At 27.3% G+C, this 23,298-nt stretch overlaps 1 long non-coding RNA gene across 2 annotated transcripts in view; it reads right to left on the reverse strand.

Annotated features, from left to right (window-relative positions):
* The window catches only part of LOC139425029 (uncharacterized), a 187,641-nt gene that overhangs the window by 68,507 nt on the left and 95,836 nt on the right, over positions 1–23,298 (reverse strand). The window lies entirely within an intron of this gene.

Below are 23,298 nucleotides of genomic sequence, written 5' to 3' on the forward strand. Positions count from 1 at the left end.
TATATATATATATATCGATAATATCGATAATAATTACATGATATAATTTTGATTACGAAATTTGAAATATTCTTCTTACAGCTACCACTAGAATGAAATCGTCAATATAATTTTACTCCCACTAGATAAAACGTTCCTAAAAAAATGCAAGTGTTTGAAACTTTGAAACAGAACTACCGATATCTGGAACTATTCCAACCGAATACTTCTGCTAGCCGAAATCGATTTTATTTGTTTCTTTTTTCCTACGAAGCTTAACCTCCTGCACCATGAGCTCGCCAATTGCCGAAACTGTTTTCGCTGTTACGAGGGAATTGTTTCGCAATTCGAGTTTGCTTCTCTTACTCATTGGATATTTTTTTTCTTTGAGTGGAGCTTTATATAATTGGCTGTACTCTTTTTTAAATAAAGTTTTAAAATTATGAAACCTAATAATCCCGTGAAACCTTGTATTTATGTATATTTCATAAAATTTTAATGAAACATCTTCAGTTGAGATTCCATCATTCTCCGGATCTAGCAATATGTTTGAATGGCAATAAATTTAAAAAATAAAATTAAAAAAAAAAATAAATAAATAAAAAATAAATAAATAAATAAAATGAATTAAAATAAAAATAAAAAAAAATAAAATAAAATTAAATCATTCACAGCCTGTACCTACAAATCAAAATCTGTCAATCCTTCCGGAAAGAAAGATTGCGATACCTTAATTCTTTTCATAAAGAAATTATCATTTTGAAAAAAAGGAAGTTAAAAATTATTCATATTTATTTATTAATAATTATTATCTATTTAATCTCTTCACAACACGAACCCGTAAGATTATGTTTTACAATGATTGAGTGAAATTTTTCTAAGCATTTCATCGATACCATCATGTGTAATATTACAGGGGTTAGACAAAATTATAGAAACACTTCTAAACTAACTATGCAAACAATCTTTCTTTCAACAACAAATGTTTTGAAAAATTTTATATGGCAAAGCTTTTGGCACAAAATTTGAAGATCATTCTTGAAGGTTTTATCATTATTACTAATATAATTACTATTACTTATCACTGTTATCATTATTACTAATATAATTTATTATATTCGAAATGATCAAAATAAGAAGTGGAATTTAATAACTTTTTCTAGTTTTAATATCATCAATTTTGAAATCATTGTATTGGATTGCAATATTCTGTTGGATTTCTCATTCTATTGGATGACTTTTTAATTATTATGGTGTTGAAGAAAGAGAAAGCTTTTAACTTCCTACGCACATTTTGGGATACGTAAACTTTAAATGGGTAAAAAAGACGCTATTTTAAGCCATCACAAGAGTGAAAATGGAAAGGAATCACTCAATATATGCTTTTAATCCTCTTTATTTAGTTTTTCTAAATAAAAGTAGGGACCGGGAAGCACAGTTGGCTGGAGTTCGAATCCAGCCGGCCGAGGTCTTCCCGCGTAGTAAATGGTGACTGGTGCACGTTAAATCTGACGGGTCACAAAGTCCTCCATGTTCCTATAACAAATTATACGTCTGGGGGTACGGAATTGGATGTAGATCGATCTCTGGTTCTGGTTAAAGTTACGATCTGTGGATGAATTAATAAATGTTTGAATGTGGTTCGCCTTATAAAACGGGTTTTGACGTATGGATGTAGTAGAAGTCGAATTCTTGGCAATAGATGGCACCACTGGAAAACAAGAACAATCGCACCCCATCTGCCTTAATTGCCGACGACAATAACAACAAATAAAATAGGATTGAATATTTACACCGCTAAGTATCTTTCGAAACATGTAAGATACAAGATCATCGCCCATTTATAATTTGAGAACATATCACGTGGCATTATAGACTTTTCTATCGATTTTTTTTTATAAAAATTATCAAATGTGATTCTGTGATCAGCAAATTTTAAAAGGGGTAGTTTTTAATCATACATTTGCTTGTATTTAGAGTTTTGATAAATGTATTCGTTTTCGCCTAATTTGCATTAACAGTGTTTTTAAAAGTGAATGAAAATTACCTCCGCACAAATTAAAAAGTCACAGATTAGGTGCCTTACACTGGAAGCAAAGGTTAATTTTTGAAAATTTTCATGAAAATAGAGAGTGAAGCTTTGGAGTAACCTTTTAAACATCAAAAATTAGATCATAAACACACTGTAAAAATTTGTGGTGTTTAGTCATTTTTAGTGTTGAGATAAACTAAAAAAATTTTTAAGTACAGTACCGTAATTATCGTGCGAAATATTATATAAAATTGACAAAATAATCATTGGGTACTAGCAACTCGAGATTGTGATTATGCTTAACCATGTGATTCAAATCAGATTTCATTGAATACCTGAAAACGACACCACGAGTGTGTATCGAACCTGATTTGCTTCTGAATAGACCTACGATGATGTCACTTCCAGGTATCCAATTGTCTGAATCCAATTATCCAATTGTTGCATTACTAAAGATGTACTTGTTTTTTAAGCAAAATATTCTTTAAATCAAGACATAAACTACTTAAAAATATGTATTTTCAGTAAACAAACATGGAATGAATAAATAAATAAACAAAACCATAACAGTGCAAAATTAAGTAAAAAATGCGACTACATGCACTGTTAAAAATTTTAGTTTACCTCCCCATCAAAAATACGGGCAACTATATACCAAAATTTTTTACATTAAAATTCCTACTCATTTTCGCAAAACTATGCGTGGCTTTTCATTAAATGCTCTATTTTTAATATAGTTTAGAAAGGAGCTGGCTAAAAATAAGCTTGACTCGACATAATAGTCATAACTAACCGTTGTAAACAACTCAAAGCAATTATGAAAATAATATTTCGACAAAAAGAGCTATTTTATGTGACGACATTGCGTTTGAAAAACAGCCTTAAAATTTTTTTTCAAAGGAATCCAAAATGTATTCATCATTTTGAACAATAATAAAAGTGAATTAAAAAACAATCTGGAAATTGATAAATGTACAATATTAAATAATTTAATCAAAATTACAACAGTATTGTGATTAACGATTTTAAAAAAAATAAGTGGAAACTCTAAATCAATCAATCTCTATCAAAGCAATGTTTTTATTTTTGATTGGTGTTGAATGATAATGTATCATCAAAAACTTGATAGAAAAAAATTAATAAATAAAAGTTTAAGACTGATTTTTGAAGTCTCTACAACGTCGCATAAAATAATACTTTTTTGCGATAAATATTCCAATTTCATTGCTGATGTGAATTAGCAACAGTTACTCGTGATTATCGCATTTATGCTGATTCCAAAAATGGTGCAAAACATCTATACGAAGGAAAACACAGCTTTCAGAAACTAAAAAGCATTTGTGGTGCAATTTTTTGAAAGTTACTTGAAACTAGTTAAAAACTTAAAATTAAAAGTTGTTCTAACGCTGCATAATCTGGACTCACAAAAATTTGCATTGCTTGGGCAAATATTCATTGATATAGGTAATTTCCCCCCAAGTGAAAAAAATCTTGAAAATTTTTTTTCTTCTAATTTATTTATTTATTTATTTATAATTTATTTTATTTATTTTATTTTATTTTATTTAAAGTTTAACACGTTTTAAAATATCTGAGTTTATTTCTCTGTTCTAAAGCCTAAATAATTATAGCTTAATTTTAAATTTATAGGTTTGCTTAAGTGCTAAACAAAACAGCTTTGCTAAATTTATAGGCTTTTAAACATTTAAACAGTTGCTTTATTAATTTATTTTCCTTGGCGAAAGAACTTCCAAAAACATTGTTAATCAAAATTAGCAACATCATGTTGCTTAAAATTTTAGAGAAAAAATTCAGCAATCCCTAAAAACTTAACTGAAATTTCTCTTAGTTCATTAAAGAATAATTTTATTTTTGACTTTTTTTAGAAGGTGCAGATACTGTTGAGTGATACTGCTTCGTCAAATACTTGAAGCAAGGTATTATCAAGAAATACAAATCAAAACATTTAGCTAAAAATTCATGATGGCTTGGGAGAAGGTATCTTAATTGGCTTTAAGGTTTGTTTTTGATTTAGAAATTAGAAAATTTACACTGGATAGTTTAAAGTTAGGTCCTGTAGATTAAAAAAGAAAAGAAAAAAGATTTTCCTCGCGTGAAATTATTTAGAGAAATAATGTTGTAATTATGCAAAATTGTAATTATGCAAGCAAAAATATTATGCATATGGACATGACATGTTATGACAGTTAATTAAATTATTATTATCACATATTTAACTAACCACATTTTGTGCCTGATGTTTAACCAAACTATAAAAAAGGAACACACACAAAAAAAACTTAAAACCCTTGAAAAATGGAAATTCTTGAACAAAAAATTAATAGTTATCTTTTAATTAGTACATTCTGATGCAAAATTTACTTAAATTAGTTAGTAAGTCTATTATTAGTTAGTAAGTAAGTTAGTAAGTAAGAATTTAATGCATCATTTGTAATAATTTCTTAGTTCATGAATATTCACTAAATATTTTTTTTCTTCATATGTTTATATATATGCATGGGAGATATTGATATGAAGTTCTTAATTGATATGAAGTTCTTATTTTTATAATGTTTTTTTTCAATGCTTTGTAAAAATATATTTTTAAAATTTATTTCTTTAATTGAATACAAATACTAAATACAAAACATAATTTTAAATAAAATGCCTTTTACTTTAATCGTACATATATAGAAATATCTAATTTGAAATTAAAAATATTCATATTTATAACAATATTAATACTTTCAAGGGATTTGGTGGATTGAGTGTGAGTCGGAGCTGGAGTCAGAGACGAATATTTTAACTAATGATTCCACAGCTCTGATTCATATTTGCTACTACATACTAATGCAGTTTGGTATAGCAGTCACTTCTGCTAATAAGAAAATATTTTATTATATTATCAAAATAAACTATAATATGACTGTAATAGAAAGTCTTTGCAGATTGCAGAGATAGTCTTGAAAGATTGCAGAGAAGCATAAATTAATAAAATAAACTTAATGAAATAAATTGAAGGTACGAAACTAGATGCTTTGACTCAAAATTTTTAAACTGTTTAAAAATTTTATTCAGTTTCAAAATTGGATTCGAAAGCGAAACGAAAGTGTATCGGTACCTGGAATAAAATATTTTTATATAAAGAAGAAATTATTATAAATTACACAAAAAAGCTCACTTTTTAATTTATTGTATTGAGCACAGAAAGTATTTTTAAATTTAAATTCAAAAGCTCATCTTCGATGTTATTATTTGATCGTTATTTGAATGATGAGTACGCTAATTTAGTTGTATGTTTTTTTTTAAAATAAATTTTCAAATTTGTATGTTCCGAGCTTTAGTTTTTTACAGTTTTTGATTTGAGAATAAAACTAATAATTTAAATTTTGAAACTTGTATGGATTGAAAGTTAAAACTTCTTATATTTTTGAAATACTGTGTCCCGTAATTTACCGATCGTTAAAACATGGTCCTTTAAAAGATCGAAAAAGTCAAGCATCTCTGAATGCGGTCAATGTGCGGGTGGGTAACCACCTTGGTTAGCCTGCGAAGGGCTCGAGCGTGGCTGGTCATCGAGCTACCAAAGCGAGGTAGCCATCACTTTTGCAGAGGATCAAAATCGTGATGGTATGCTTTCGAATCATCCTCAGGTATGTTTCCCAGACCGTTACCATACAACTTGTTTAGTATTTATTTTGTTCTAAAAAATCCAATTAACTTAATAAATTTATTCAGAAATATTCTGTATATCCCTGATAATTAGAAAAGGCGAATTTAAATTCGAATTTGTTAAAATGAAAAGAAAAACAATAAGCTACTTTTTTTGCGAGCTAACGCGATAAAAAAGTTCCTAGTAGCAGCTATTACTTCAATTTAAAAAAAAAAGTTATACCAAGCGAATATAAAACTTTAAATTACATGTATTTCTTACTGTATAAATATTTTCGACACTTTTTTTCGATCAGAAATCGATTTAAAAGCTAGAAAATGTTCCACTACTTATTTCATAAGTCACAAGCATCGAAAATGTGACTTACCATGCCCAGGCAATTAATCATTTAAGTGATGATCCATGGGTGAATTTGTGGTATTTAGGCTCTTTGCACTTTTAGTTCATAAGGCATCCTCTGGTTTTGACCAATCGGTTCAAAGGTTTTCCTTCTCCCATCAGGAGCCCAAAGGAGTGAAACATAAATTAAATTCTTTTTTTACTGTTCTTAGCACATTACCTGTCCATCGCCATCTTTTTTTAAAATTTATTTCTTCTATAGTGCTTGCTTCTTCCATTGTAGAAATGTATTTATCTATTGTAGTAATATAGTAATTCTTCCTATATTGCAGAATTGTCTTCATCTGCTGTAGAAATGTTAGCTTCTTTTAAGTGTATTGATCTATCTTAGTAATGTTTGTCACTTCTATTGTAGAAATATATTGATCAATTATAATGTTTAGTCTATTGTAATAATGTTTAGTTCTCCTTTTGTAGAAATGTATTGATCAATTGTAGTGATGTTTGCTTCTTCTATTGTAGAAAAGAATTTATTTCCTGTAGTAATGCTAGCTTCTGTTAATGTAGAAGTGTATTGATCTATCCTAGTAATGTTTGCTACGTCCATTGAAGAAATGTATTAATCAATTGTAATAATATTTGCTCTATTTTAAAAATGCTTAGTTTTGCTTTTGTAGAAATGTATAGATTAATTGCAGTAATTTTTGCTTCTACATTGAAGAAATTTTTTATCTACTATAACAATGTTCGCTTAATATTTATTATTTCGAATAACTATGAATTTTTAATTTAGCTAATCAACGACCATTGTCAACATAGATATTTCTTTCAGTTTGTGAAGAGGAATATTTGCAACACAATTAGTCGATCAACACCTCAAAAAAAAAAAAAAAAAAAAAAAAAAAAAAAAAAAAAANAGAGTTAAAGTATTTTTCTGAATATAAGCTGAGAATTTGCTAATTTTTCAAGAAAGTGAGAGGGTTTATCAGCTTCACATTGTTTTATTTATAGTGGATAAAGTCATTTAAATAAAATTTATTGATCTAAGAATAAAATTTTATACTATTAGTTTTGGTACGATTGGAAAAAATCTTCCACAAATTTAGCAGCTAAGATTTGAATTTTTAGAAAAAAAGGAAGCTTGGAAACAGTTAAATAATTTTCAACCATTTAGTAACATAAAACGGCTTTTAATTGAAAACAGGTTTCATTAACAACGTTCCGCCGTTATTTGTTTGAAGTTCGATGAAACGGAGCTTAATAAAATATTTATATTCCTTATACAGAGATGGCAGCACTATAGCTCTTAAAATTAATCAGTTTTTGTTTCAGAAATAAAATTTTATAACTTCAGGTCTAAACATACGTTTTGAAATTGTCTAGGAAACTATACATCTGTTAAATTCACAATATGATGAATGAAAATAAAAAATAGATAGAGAAGAAAGAAAAAGAATAAAATATTACGAAATATTTTTCTTTGTATTTTGAGCTCTGGCAAAATAGTAGAGCTTTGTACTCCGAGCTCGTTATGCGAAATTATTAGCTAACTCGCTAAAATACTAATCATTACAAAATATTACTGATAAACAGAGAAAAATGTTCGAAAATTAAAATATTCTAACTAAATTTTACTTCAAAATGACAGCAAAGCGGGGTTAAAAAGGAACTGATTTTCTGATAATACCTTTCCAAACGTGCCACCTCCAACTGCCTCCAAAAACATAAGGAGAGGTGTAAAACTTTTAAAATTTAAAGAAACTTATTCTTTACTTCCGAAACATATATTAAAAATGGTTTAAAATTAATATTTAGCCCCAAATCTGGACTTCTAAGGTTATTTATTTTAGTCTTATTTTATTACCGTCATCCCCACCTTCTTTTAGTGAGAATTCGAAATTTCCTGGTGGGTGGTTAGGTTTTTTTTAAACTGCTTACTTTATTCTATTTTATAACGATAGTTGAACAGCCGACCAGATTTTGGGTTTACGACAGCTAATGTTTAACTTCGTAGCCTTGTAATTTTGAACCCAATGCAGAAGAAAAACTCCTGAATCAAGTATTAAGAGAAATCTGCTGGAAGAGTTTTTGATGGAGCTAACACGCATCTGCGTTATATGGAGAGAAAAACCACGAAAACATTCCACGGTTAGCCTGACGTCAATGGGAATCCAACCCATGATCCGTCTACCACTGGAGACATTTTACGTCAGCACTGCGATTAGCGCAAGCCGGGAGCGGAATTCGAATTGATTAGAACGCGGTTCACCTCATTGGAAGGAGAACTCTATCCCCTGAGTCACCACAGCTTTCTAAGGATATTTAGAAGGGAAAAAATATGTGCATATTTTAATATAAAATAGTCTTTATTATTTAATATTTATTACACTCCAGCATTCGCAATGTATGCTGAATGAATTTAAATATATTATTTATATGGTTGCTGACTTAAAGATATCATTTAAATTGTTAAATGGTTTACCTTATGGTTGCTCTGCAACCATAAGGAAAAATCTGACATCATGCAGGTAAATTAAAGTACTTCACATACTTTTCACATACTTTTTCACATGCTTTTCACATACTCTATTTGACAAAAGGGGGGGGGGGGATTTCCTGAACGTGTGGTTATTTAACAAAATTATCCCTAAATACCACTAAGTGTTCCATTGTAATTTTAATCTCTCTTCAGTATAATTGAATAACAATTGATTGATTGCCGATCAATTGTTCTTTGAAGTTAATCAGTTAACAGTTGATTCAGTGGACATATGTGGAATTGAATAAAACTATAACTGCTTCATTATTGACAGTTTTATTCAATGTTTCTTCACATCACGCAAAGGTACTTGACTTTAATTTAGCAGAATTCATAAATAAATTGCCATTTGGAAAAAATAATTGTCGAGTACGTATACATACATTTTTTATTAACACATCATATTGCCTAATAGCAAATTTTAATTCAAAATTTTTAATCAAAGATTACTTATCACTTAAGATTACTTTTAATCAAAGATTATATAGCTAAAGTTTTAATTTGATTTTTTTTTTCTATTGCCAGATTATTGTTGTACTGACTACATAATACATATCTTCTGAATTATTTATTTTAGTGGTAAACGAATGAATTATCTCTCCCAAAAACAAATGAAAAATTAAATAGTTTTAATATCGCTTTTAAAAATTTTCTATGGCGTAATTTTCAATGGCGTAAATTTTTACCTGTTTAAAAAATGAAAAGAGAATATTTTTACGTGTTAGTTGCACATTTTCTGTGTCCTATTAAGATTTAAATCACAATTGTGCTTCGTTTGAAAATTTTATTTTCGACTGAATCACTCCTTACCACTCATAAAGTATTCTTTTTATTGAATATGATTATTTTAATAAAAATAATTATTTTTTTAATATTATTATTTTAATTAATGCAATTATAGGATTTAGTTTTAATAATCATGGAAAAACCCTGAATACATTTTTAAAAAAGAATTCAAAGTTGGAAAAATCAAGTTCTTTTTCTCACATCCCGCTTATCTAGCAAGTCAAGGTGGTCTAAATAGTGTCATATTTCTGTCACCATTCTATTTATTTGTTTACCTAAAAATATTCTCTTAACTGCTGCAATACCAGACACAACAAGTGAGAAACAATGGCGCCAAGAAGTCATCTGGAGATCAAAACAACCCCTCCCTGTATCTAAAAACTGTTTTCCATCTGCCCCAATCCCCCGTATCAGCTCCCCCTTATCTTCTTCAGGACTGTGTGTTAAAAGGATTCGGATGAGCTATAAATTAGCGTTGTGGTATGGGGGAATATGCACAATCATTGAATTTGTACAGTGCTTTTTGAAGAAAATAGAATGGTAGGTGGTTTTTATCGGAGAACTTATTTAGAGGAAAAGAAGGATGAAGAAAAAAAAGATAAGCTCATGCAATTAGCGTCTTGAATACACAAACATTTCTTGACTTAGTACTTCAAGTGGAGAAAATTAGCGCTTTGTTTGACTCATTACGTGTATGTGAGCGAGCCTTTTTTTACTATGAGCTTTACTGACAGCATCAGAATTAGAACATCATTTTCATTTATCATATTGTCATAAATTTATTTAAATAGAAGGTAGTCTAAATGGTTCATCCAATTTTGAATTACTTTTTATGCAAGCTTACAACGTTAAAAACTGGGTGATACATGGAAAGATACAAACTCTCACAATTTTAAATTACTTTTTATGCAAATTTACAACGTACAAAACTGGGTGATACATGGAAAGATACAAACTCTCGCAATTTTGAATTACTTTTTATACAAGTTTGCAACGTACAAAAGTGGATGATGCATGGAAAGATACATACTCTCACAATTTTAAATTACTTTTTATGCAAATTTACAACGCACAAAAGTGGGTGATACATGGAAAGATACATACTCTCACAATTCTAAGTTCCTTTTTATGCAAGTTTACAACGTACAAAAGTGCGTGATTCATGGAAAAATACACACACTCACCAAATTTCTGACACACGCTACAAATGTTTAATAAGCGCATCCATGATCACCAGACGCGTATCCCAATGGTGATGAGTTCCACCCACGCATTCAATATGTTCTACTAATCATTTTTCCAAGCAAGCAGAGATTATCTTGCAGTGTTGTTGGCATTGGAGTAATTAAACTTTGATCTTGACAAGTTGGTTCAGGGCACGTAAACAATGCTCTTTACTACCTCATGTACACTCAGTGCCAACATCACTGCAGGAACAAGTCTAATTGCCAGAAGGGCATTAATAGAAGCATGCACTTGAATAAATTGACAGAATTGGTTTATCATACGGATATGTGCTTGTCATGGGAGACAAAGGGTGCACATTTGGTGCATTCTGCATTCATTGTATGTACAAGTCTCTTAGTAAGTACATGAATAATTTTCAAGTATCCCCCATCTTTGTGCGTCGTATGCTTGTAAATAGAGAGTTTGAAATTGCAAGAATTATTTAGGCTTAACCAAAAATATAGTAAATGAATGATTTAGACTAAATCTAAAAACCCAAAGTAAGTCAAAAGTAAATCTTTAAGTCTAGGATAAAGTCTAAATAGCATAATTTTTAATAGCACTTGAAAAACGTAGATAACATCTTCCAGAAATTCCGGAAGAATTGGCAGGTATGCATTATAATAGACTATTTGCGTACTTTTTTTTATAGTGTTAGAATATGTTATAGTATATATTGGAACTGCATGAATCTTTCAGGCTTAACCTAAAATATGGTGAATGAATGATTTAGGCTAAACATAAAAAACTCTAAGTCAGTCAAAAGTAAGCCTTTAAGTCTAGGATATAGTCTAAACAGCATAATTTTTAATACCACTTGAAAAATGGAGATAACGTCTCCCAGAAATTCCGGAAGAATTGGCAGGTATGCATTGTAATAGAATATTTGAGTACTTTTTTAAAGTGTTAGAATATGTTATAGTTGGACATTGTAATTGAATTTTTCTTTCTTATTTTTTGGTCTACTTACAAAGCAGTTTGTCCACAGCTGATTTATTTTAACTACAGTAGAATTTTATGAAGAAAATATAAAATCCATAAAATGAAAGTATTTTCATATTAAAAAATTAAAGGCAGAATTTGTCGAATTTATGCTCTTTAATATAAATTCAAAATTGTTGTCAACAAAATCATAAAATCCTACACATTAAAATTTATAAAAAAATAATGAAATGTGAAAAAAAATTATTTTGTTAAAAAAGAAAATTAAAACCATTAAATCAGGAGCTTCAGAGGTGCGTGAATGCCTGGGTAAAGTTCTCTGACCCCGAAAAAAATTACACTAAAAGGGAGCAAATAAGGCCAGTTTAAGAAAAATGCATTTAATTTTACTCAAAAATTTCTTGCGAATTGACTTTTTATACTACATATTAGTCCGAAAGACAATTTCATTAATTATAATAGGTAAAACAACATAAGTTTAAATTTCCTTTCAAATCGGTTTTAGTTTAAGCTATTAACTATTCAGGGTGATATTTATCAATGTGGATATTTATGAAAGTGCTCATTATAATAACTAAGTTTCATTAAATTACCTTTGGTATTATTTTATATTTCAATTCGAGTTTAAAATTGTACAAGAAAAATATTTTTTTTCTTCTGTTATTTTGTTTTCCACAGAGTTTCTTAACATATATAGATAATTTATGTTTTATTTATTCCATTATTTAATTTTTCACACTGGTAAAAAGTAAAACACAGCCATGACAACAGGAAGCGAGTTTAGTTTACACAAAAATTAAGTTTTCACAACTTTGGTTGGTGGTAATGTTATCAGCATTACGTCCCAGCTGATTTTACTTCACAGTCAAGCTAACACTGAACCACCAAAGAACTGTACCATCACGCTACTATGGTACTAAAAATATATAGCAAGGGTAATACTTTTTGAGCGTTATTTCTTTTTTACAAGCATGATATACAAATGCACTATAATACTATGCAACTTAAAAAATATATGAATTTACCACAGAATTTCAAGAGGGGCAGTTAATATTTGAAAGAAAAAAATAGAAAAATTACAGCAAAACAAACAACAAAAAAACATTTAAAATTATTGCTAAATTACTAAGAGAGAAAACTTTGAAAGAAAGTTTGTCTATCTAAGGCAAAAGTTACTATTAGAAAAAGCTTAGTTAAAAGATAATGCGACGTGAATAAACAGGACACGTTAAGTGTCGTACATGGGGTAAATAATTAAAAAATTACTGACTCTGTTATGGAATAATTATTTTTAAGCAACAGCAATTGAAATTTTTTGTATAATTGGTAAAATTTAAGCAATTATCAAAAAGGTAATTTAATATTGGAACTAATTTTACTTGAAAAATTGATTGTTTTGAAGCTAAATTTTGATTCTCAGCAAAATTTTAAGGCATACTGTTAATTCCACAGCTCTTAGGATACATGCAACAAATCTTAAACATATCACTCAATTTTAGAACCCCTCTTTTCACTCGAATTTCAAGCCGTCCTATGTTAAAAATACATAAAAATCCCTCGCCGTGTAAGACAAGAGGCAATAAATTTTGCCTTAGTGCAAAAGATGGAATAAAAACCGTTCTTAGAACAAAAAGAAGCCGCACAAGTCATCCACCTGATGGATTTATGGGAGCTTTTAGGAAGCTCCACGGTTTAAAAGAGAACAATTTCGGTCTCTAAACCAGGATGGATGGCTTGCTTGGCGCAGCAGACATTTTGGCGCTGAATACTGCTAGGGTGTTCAAGATGCTGAATGAAGAAAAAATAAAAAAAGATAAGAAGTTTTAATACCATTTGATAAGAAGGAAGCCTTGTTCCTTCTTATCTTTCTACCGCGAAAGTGGCAAGTCGTTTGGAGGATAATTTAGGGATAATGGACTTATGAATACAGTAAATTGTGGTTGGGAACAGAAGATGTAAAATTCAATTCGAACGCTAATAGCTGTTTGGTTTAACATGCGAAGATATATAAGAACAAATTTCTTATCCTTCTTTCGTTAAGAATAAATTTTATTTAAAAAGGCGATCCATTTCAACAGAAAGAATCGTTCGCTGTTGAGTTTTGGTTTTTTCTCCGGATGAATTGCCTATCAACGTAATGGCTTTAAAAATACTCATTTTTGCAGATTCGCAGTTTTTAATAAAAAAGAAAAGAAACTTCAAACCAGTCGATAAAATAATAAAGCAATGATATTTATATAATTATTACAGCAGTTTTTGTAGCAAAATTTACGCATCACCCTGTCATATTTAACGTTTTTTAACTTGTACATTTCGATAAAAAATAGGCTAAAAATATTATTTAAAAAAGAAAATATATATATAGCTTTAAGAGCAAAACTAATTTCAGATTTGGAATCCTCACATTCGAATTAGAGAAGATAATATGTATATATATATAAATTCCACAAAAAACTTGTAGCCCAGTGTAATCAATTGGATATATATATTTAATTACAGGTTTAATATATTTACATATTTAATTACAGAATCCTAACAGATTTTTTTTTTTTAAAAGTTCTAACTCTTGGAATCAACGTTATTCTTTCAGGGAACTCTAGATTTCCAGGGTTCCTCGAAACACTATTTGGAAAAAGCAGAACTAGATTAATTTTTCAAAAATTCTTTCACACAATAAAATATATCTTATCCACTGCTGCCATTAATCAAGTATATCTGTGTTTTCCAAACTTATGACTTTAGTGTACCCTTTCTAAATTTTTCGTAGCGCTGTGTACCTCTAATAAAAAAATGAATATATTTTTTACTATAAAAAAATTGCACAGAAGTTAAAAATCACAACTGGCTGTTGATACCACTAATTATTAGCTGCTAACTCTGCAAAAAATAGCCAATAAAAAATTACATAATCGTAAATTTTCATGGCTAGCATTGTCCTTAAAAAAAAAATTTTTTTTTTGAAATTTTCGTTTGTTGCAATATATTTTGCATAAGAACGCGTACCCCCGCTAAACTGTTCCTGTACCCCAGGGGGTACGCGTACCACACTTTGGGAAACACTGAAGTATATCATCAAGTGATGATCCAATTGGAGATTTATTTTCTCAGTTTGAAACTCTTAAAAAAATTATTATTTTGGGTGTAACATTTTTTAATTAACAGCTTAGTCATTCGAAATTGGCCTTTTTGGTTATGAAAAATATTTTTATCGAAACTTTTGGAATAATTTATGTTAATTTCAATGGACATAGTTATTAAACTACTTTAAAACATTTACTGTGAATTAATTTTAAACTTTAATGTTGCCAGGAGATAAAGTTTTGGTCTGTGTTAAGCTTCGACTTTTTTAGAGTTACTTACATCGGACAATAATAAAATTAAACCATTTTTGGTTTACAAAATTTCTCTCTTTTCTCAACACCTTACTCAATGTAGCTGAAAATATTTATTCGGAAAAAAAGTCAAAATGCAGAAATATTTATTATTGCTCTTCCAAACGTTATACTAATAATGATATACTTAAATGATATACTAATTTATTATAAAGAAATTATTAAAGTTACTAGTAGTTAATAATTACTTAAGCTACTGAGTAAATTATTTGTTGTTAACACTAAAAAGACTGAAACTTAGTATATACCTATATTGCCCAAAAGCAGTCAAAATGACTGTATTGTAAAAGAATAAATTATGCGTAAAGAAATTTGTTTAAAATTAATTTTTAGTATTTTTTATATTATTTACAGTGATATAACAAGTTATTAGTAAGTATTAACCATAAAAAAATTATATGTTGTACAAAATTCTAAGAAATTGTGTCATTATATACATCATTGTTTTTCTAATTGAAATTAAAAGCAGTCAAAATGACTTCCTTAGGCAATCCAGTGTTGAAAACATTAATAATTACTCCAAAAATTATAAATTTGAAGTAAAATTCAAAAATCTTTGGATATAGAATTATTTGGTTTAATGGTTTAAAAGTTTCTTTTATTTTCTCATTAATTCCCTCCATAAAGCTTCAAAAAATACCAATATTTAAGCAGGAAAAATATAAATTCAGACATATTTTATTGTTACTCTGCCGAAAATCAATAATGTCATAACAGTTGAAATAAAGAAATTATTTACATTTATTTTTCTTAAGCTACTAAATATATTATTTGTTGTGAAAAACATTAATAATACTCCAGAAATTATAAGTTTGAAATAATATTCAAAAATCTTCGGATCTAGAAGTATTTGGTTAAAAAGTTTCTCCTTGTTTTCTCATTAATTTCCTCTGTAAAGTTTCAAAAAATCCCTATATTTCAGGAGGGAAAATATAAATTCAGAAATATTTCATTGTTATTCTGCCGAAAACCAATATTTAAATGTCATAATAGTTGAAAATGAAGAAATTATTTATTATTCATTCTTCTTTAGCTATTGACAAAATTTTTTGTAGTCAAAAACTTTATTCAATACTCCAGTAATAGTAAATTTGAAAGAAGAATCCAAAATTTTTGTATCTAGAATTATTTGGTTTAAAAAGTTTTTCTTTGTATTTTCATTAATTTCCTCTGTCTTCAAAATTTCAACTATTTCTGGAGGAAAAATTAAATTCAAGACATATTTAATGTTTCAAATAAATCGTAAATCTCTTAATTTATAATTAAAAATTATTTATAATTAAAAATTATTTATAATTTTATTTTCATAAGCTAGTGAGCAAATTGTTAGCTGTTAAAAACATTAATAGATACTCCGGTAGTTAGAAATTTGAAAGAAAAACTCATTAATCTTTTGGTTCAGAACTATTTGGTTGAAAAAGTTTCTCTTTTTTCTTTTTTTTTATTAATTTCCTCCGTAAAGCTTCAAAAAATTCCATTATTTCTGGTGAAAAAATTAAAGTCCAAAAATATTTATTGTTACTCTGCCAGAAAGTAAATTTGAAATGTCATAATTTAAAATAAAAAAAATCTTTTATACCGTCATACTTTGTGCAGGATTTCGCAGTTTTTGAGCCTTGACATGTAAAAAAAACAATGTTAATTCAAACTTTAGCAAAATTTATCTATATTATATTCATAACTGGACTCAGAAGAGTGAATTTGATCAATATTGGCATTATTTGTATGTAATATTTACAAATAATAAGTCAAAACATACCTTGCACAAAGTAGCCCCCAAGTGGGGCTACTTTGTGCAGAGATAGGAATTCTGTTTAATAGTCTTGTTTTTAGTAAAATATTGATATAAAATTGTTAAAAAAGTTTTTTAATAACAAAAACATCAAGATATGTAAAGATATTAGTTTGGAAATAATTTTCAGCGTCAAAAAAACATTTTTTATAAATAATTTTTTCTTAAAAAGAATGTTTATTTCAAAACATTTGAGTTTAAACAAAAGGAAATCATACACATTTTTGAACATTGAAATCGATGAAATTTCAAAAATAATAATTATTACATATTCATTAACATTTATAATATAGATAAATTTGAACATAACATGCCNCATTATTTGGTTTAAAAAGTTTCTCTTTGTATTTTCATTAATTTCCTCTGTCTTCAAAATTTCCATTATTTCTGGAGGAAAAATTAAACTCCAGAAATATTTAATGTTTCTCTGCCAGAAAATAAATCGCAAATTTCTTAATTTATAATTAAAAATTATTTATAGTTTTATTTTTATAAGCTAATGAGTACATTTTTTTTTCGTCATAAACATTAATAAATACTTCGTTAGTTATAAATTTAAAAGAAAAATCCATTAATCTGTTGGCCCAGAACTATTTGGTAAAAAGTTTCTCTTCAAAAACTTCTATTATTTCAGGTGAAAAAATTTAATTCCAAAAATATTTATCGTTACTCTGCCAGAACGTAAATTTTAAATGTCATAATTTAAAATTGAAAAATTATTTATAATTTATTTTTCATACGTTAATGAGTAAATTTGATGTAATGAGTAATGAGATTTCACAAGTTAATGAGTAAAATCCTGAATTCTTTGAATCTAGAATAAATTGGTTTAAAAAGTTTGAGAGAGTAGTTGAGAAGTTAGTTTTCCATTAATTTCTTCTATAAAGTTTTAAAAAATTCCGTTATTTAAGGAGGAGAAAATTTAAATCCGGAAAAATTTATTGTTACTCTGTCAAAAATCAAATTTCAAACGTCATAATAATTTATAATAAAAAAGTTATTCATAATTTATTTTTCATAAGCAATTGAATAAATTTTCCATTGTCAAATAAATGCTCCGGTAACAATAAATTTGAAAGAAAATTTATAAATCACCAAACTTCCGTTTATAAGCGCATAAAATATTGAATACATAACATTGTTGAAGATGCCCAATATGATCCAGACTAAAGAAAACTTTCATTAAATGTTACAAAAATACGTCAATCAGACATGCTTCAACCCACGTGGAACGAATATTTCTAAACTGTTTGCAAATAATGGTCATAAAAACCACGAAAGCTTGACCATCTTTTAATTGAAACTTCGATCGGCTTCTTTTTACGCTTTCAGAAATCTATTTTTTTCCCGCTATTAAATATTGATATTTATCTGAAATGTTGCATTATTTCCTTAAAGGAAAGGGCCATCAAAGGAAATGAATATTTCCGAAAAACTTCCATTTCCGAACATTCTTTTTTAGAACGAATTCGGGATGGTCGGATTGCTTTTCTTACTATTTCATTGTAAGTACTTACATTATTATTTATTTAGATATTTGTTACATTTGCTGATTTCTAATATTAAGGCGTAGAAAACATTGTGTTCTAAGATTTCTGTAGAAATTGTCAAAAATATCATTTAAATTTTTAAAAAATATAAGATGATGGTGTAGGAATGTGACTAATTTTATTACAAAATATTGTTAAGAACCAAATAACGAAAATAGCATTCAGTACATTATACACTCTAAATAACATAGCGTTATTTATTATTCTAAAGTCTCATTTCTTAATTTTTAAGAATTAAATTTGATAAAATAATTTCATTTCCTAATTCTTATTTTTTAGCGTAAAAATACGTTTTATTGAGTAGTTTGAAAAACTGTTGGTAGGTATTTTGAGTTAAAGAGTTCATAAGGCCTATTTGCGCTAGGTAAAACTGTTTTCTTCAGGCAAAACTGCGAAAACGGCTACCTATTTTCACTAGGCAAGTTAGGCACAATTGAGTCTAAATATGATAAATGAAGTAAGTATCTTTTGCAATGTAACCGTAAGGTTGAGAAAGAGGTTATATCTCTTCCAAGTTAATTAATATTTAATTTAATTAACTAAAAACTCTAATTTTTTAAATTTTTTTATTTTTTAAAACTTTTTTTCATTTTTATGCTAAAATAAGTTTAAGTATAGCATCGAGATCATCATTATTAAAGTTACAATAGTCAAATTCTATGCGACAATTAAGTTTAAAAAAGTAATTTGAGGGTTATTAGCCTGCTGAAACTCGATATACAGCCATGAAGTAAATTTTGAGTTGCTTTCACAAAGAAAGCGAGAGAAAAATAGCAAAAAAAAATTTACAATTTTTAAGCGATTTCTTTGTAATTAGCAATAAACGTTACGTAGTGAAAAGTTCAAATTCCACACATATGAATACAGTAGTAGTTTTCCCGCTTATAGAATTGTAATTTGGTTAAACTTTATTCTGCATATTGTCCATCTAATGTTAAGACGATAACCAAATTTGACAGTTTATTTTCTACCCTTAGAAAGCTAATTATTCTTTATCTATCTGTTTTCGTCAGTTTTGTGAGGAAAGAATTCTGAACTTTACAGCTATTTCAATGGCCATCGATGCAATTTTTGACTTAAATAAAATTTTGAATAATAAATTTGAACTTCGCAAAAGGCACCTTTTCCATATAAAAACGTTTCAAACTTGTGATTTTATTTATTTTATTTTTTTCAAATCACTAACAATAATGCCGTTATCACATTTTATTTATTTATTGGTTATGGAACCTGTCCTTAAAAAAAGCGACGAAAAGTAATAATAAAAAATTAAAAAAAATTAAAAAAAAAACGAGTTTTAAAGATAAAATAGCAATATTTTTTAAAAACTGTACGGTTGCAGTTCTTTATTAATTTATACAAGGCGGGAGACTCAAATGATTTCATTTACACTTAGCATAGAATTTTTTGCACAATTTGAAAGATTATGCAGGAAGCTTTTAGACATGATGCCATTTTTACCCACGCTAAGTACGGAACGACCAAAACGAGGAGAGAAAGTTGATAACTTCTTTTCAGTTTAAAAACCAGCAATTTTGAAATCATTCTATAGAATTGCAATAATTATGTTAGAATGTTCTTTAATTATAATGATATTGAAAATGGAAAAAAAACTAAACATTTGCTCTTGAATAAAAATTGTTTACGTAGAATTAGTATAGAAGTGTTTCCCCATTTTTCTCCAACTACAGTAAGTTTTATGTAAAAACAGTACTATTTTTCATTTTGTACCTATTAACTCGTTTGACATTTCTATATAGACAAATTATATATTTTTAACCTACGAATTGTTTTACGCTGTATCAAATAAAACCAAACTTAAGTCCATGGATTTAATGGTTTAGAAGTTATAAGAGTTTATTTTTTATGTTTAATGTACAATTTTAGACTCAAACCCATGTACTTGCCTGATATTACTATCGAGACAAATGAGATATTGTTTAATACGCATTCTTTTACAGCAAGTTGAATGAAATACGTAAAGTCGACAGAGTTTATTATTTATAATATATAAGAGTTATAAAGGTTTATGCGAAATAATATTTTCTGAAAATTGGCTTTGGTGAAAATTGATAGTTTTTTGCAGCAATAAATATACGATTTGGATTAATTTATTAAGAGAATTATTAAAAATTTTGATTAATATTTTTTTAACACTTTTGTTCGACACAAAAGGTGATTTCGGAAAACCATAAAAAAAGCATCATTACAATTACATTGATAATTTATATATATATATATANTTTATATATATATATATATCTATATATATATGAGGAAATTAAGATTTGGAGCAGTAGTTATAGTAAAAATCTCCCTCTTTTAGTGCTTATTTTTTAGTTTCAAGAAAAATCCGGCAAAGTATAATGTTGTAGAGTTCCACAAAATGCTTTTGAAAAAGCATTAAATTGCTTCTAATACAATTAAATTGTTTTAACTGAGTTAAATTGTTTTAGACTGAGTTTCATTATGAAGTTAAAATTGAGATATGAAATTTTTGCAAGAAATTTTAAAATGATCTTCAGTAGACCAAAATAAATTTTTTCTTTCATGAGTTAGCAAAAAAGAAGGAAGGAAAAAAAAGGTTGACTTTAATATTCCATTTTCCTTCTCTTTAAATTATAGAAATAGAGGATTAAGTGGAAACGACATCAGATTTACACACAGACTTTACTCGACTTAAAAAAAAAAAAAAAAAAAAAAAAAAAAAAAAAAAAAANTGCATAAAAAAAAAAAAAAAAAAAAAACTGTGAAAAGAATTTAAGAAAAATATTTTTTTTAAAATATATGAGGACAGGAATTTTCTTATTTTGAGGAATACTGACAGACATTTTTCTTTTTTTTAAGAAAAATTATGCTATTTTTACATTTCAAAGACTGTGTTTAATATTATTAGATAAATATTAAATATAAAGGTATCTAATATATTTCACATTATTATACTGTAAAATTCAAGGCAGAACTTTTTTGTTTTGACTTTTCGGCTTTAAATTAAAAGTATTATTCTATTATAAAAAGCTGTAAAAAATAAAAAACAAACATATGAAATTAGTTCTACGAACTTCGGGGAATAATTTTTTTTTTCGTGGTGAAACAACTACTTCAAACAAAATTCATATTAAAAATAAAAATTAGTGAATTAATGCCTAGCCTGCTTATATATTGTATTATATGCGTATAATTGCGTCTTGTATTATATGTGTTTTAAGATTTTGTTGTAGGAAAAATAAAATATAAGATGGTTGTAACGACTTTTGTATCTTTTTATTTACATGTTTATAAGAAATGAAATAAAATGGGAAAAAGAAATTTTTTATAGGCTAATATAATGTATATAGTGCTGCCATCTATATTATAAAGAAAGAGTTTAAAAAATTGATAAAAAGGGATATATATATATATAACTGGCAGAGTATGTAATATTTATAGTATAAATATTCTATAAGACAGAAGTATGTTTTTTAATGCACTAAAGTAAAAAAAGGACAACATTTTATGATTTTCCATGAACGCTTAAATGTTTTCATTTCAGAATTATTTTTAATTAACGGTTATGATATTTGAATTTCTACTTAGATGTTTTTTAAAAAAGAATATGCATGCAATAAAAGCATTGTCGTATTCCATTTAGCAGTTTTATTTTTGTTTTTATATTTAAAATTAATAGATATAATTTAAAAATATTTTGATTATACCACGAAAATGCTTTAAGTTGTTAGTGAAATTAAAATAATTGTTGCTCATAATTGTCAATTTTAGTTTCATATCAATACAAATATTAATCAGAAACTTAAAAAGCATAAAAGCTGACAGTAGCTAGGCGGTGACAACAAATTACAATTTTTTTCCAGTTAATTACTTCATTTGGATAGAACAAAACAAACTCTTCCCCAACAGCGTTTAAATAATAAAAAATTGTTCTTAATAAATTTCTGAAAATGCTTTAATTTTTAATTGTTAGTACAGTTATTCTCAGTTTCTATTGCTTTCAGTTTTTATCTTAGTTTCATTCCGCAATGGTTGGCAACACTTAAATCTTGTCTCTTGATATTATTATTTTTTTTAAATATCCTACGAATTTAATCCTAAGAAATATTTTAATTTTATCAGGATATAAAGTGGTATAGTCAGGATATGTATTTTATCAGGACATTTATTAAAGTGGTAGAGAAAGAATAATAAATGGTAGCAAAATTTTTAAGTAGCAGTTTTTTTATCAGTTGAATCAATTTTTCCCCCTTTTAACACAAAAGCGTTAGATTAAAAAAAATCTTTGAAAAGCGTCATAGTGTTGACATAGTAAAATTATTCCTTTGACTAAATTGTCTTAATTTTTCATTCCCTCTATTTTTTTGTAAATATTTAAATCCTTCCGAGATTTATATTGACAGTTTGACAAAAAATGCTACTTTTTTCAGAAGATCATTAACATCAATTCTGTTTAGTTATACAATTTTTTTTAAATTATTGTCTTAAAACGTTTTTATTTTAAACAAATAGCAAAATTTTTAGGCAATTTTTAAGAGCTAAAAACTAAATTAAATATTTAAGTTTTTCTTTTCTTCCAATTATCGAGAAAAATGAGAAAACTTTTTAATGAAGAAGAAAATTCATATATTTTAATTTTTTTAAATAAAGATGAAAATTTATTTTACAGTGTCGTAGATCAAGGAGTATTTTTTTATTAATTAAATACAAAAAAAATGAAATCGGATAGCAATGTTGAGCCTGAAATCAGTGTCAAAATAACTGTTATATGCATATGAAATAAGTAATTATTATCCTTATTTTTCATTTCCAATATTTTAATTCTCCAATTGAAATAATGATTCTTAATTAAGTATTTATGAATGCTAATGAATACTGAAAATCGTTTGAAATTAATTCCTGTTCTCATAGTTTTCATTGCGGTATTACGTTAAAGTTAGAAATTTTAATTTCTAACTGTGTGACATTACTTAAGAAGTATGTTTGTAAAGCTATCTTGTAAAGCTTTGGCTAAGGTAGGTTACCAGATGTTCTCAAATCTTGAGTACAGTGGTCGAAT

Source organism: Parasteatoda tepidariorum, chromosome 2, assembly GCF_043381705.1.
Source record: "Parasteatoda tepidariorum isolate YZ-2023 chromosome 2, CAS_Ptep_4.0, whole genome shotgun sequence".
Lineage (NCBI taxonomy): Eukaryota > Metazoa > Arthropoda > Arachnida > Araneae > Theridiidae > Parasteatoda > Parasteatoda tepidariorum.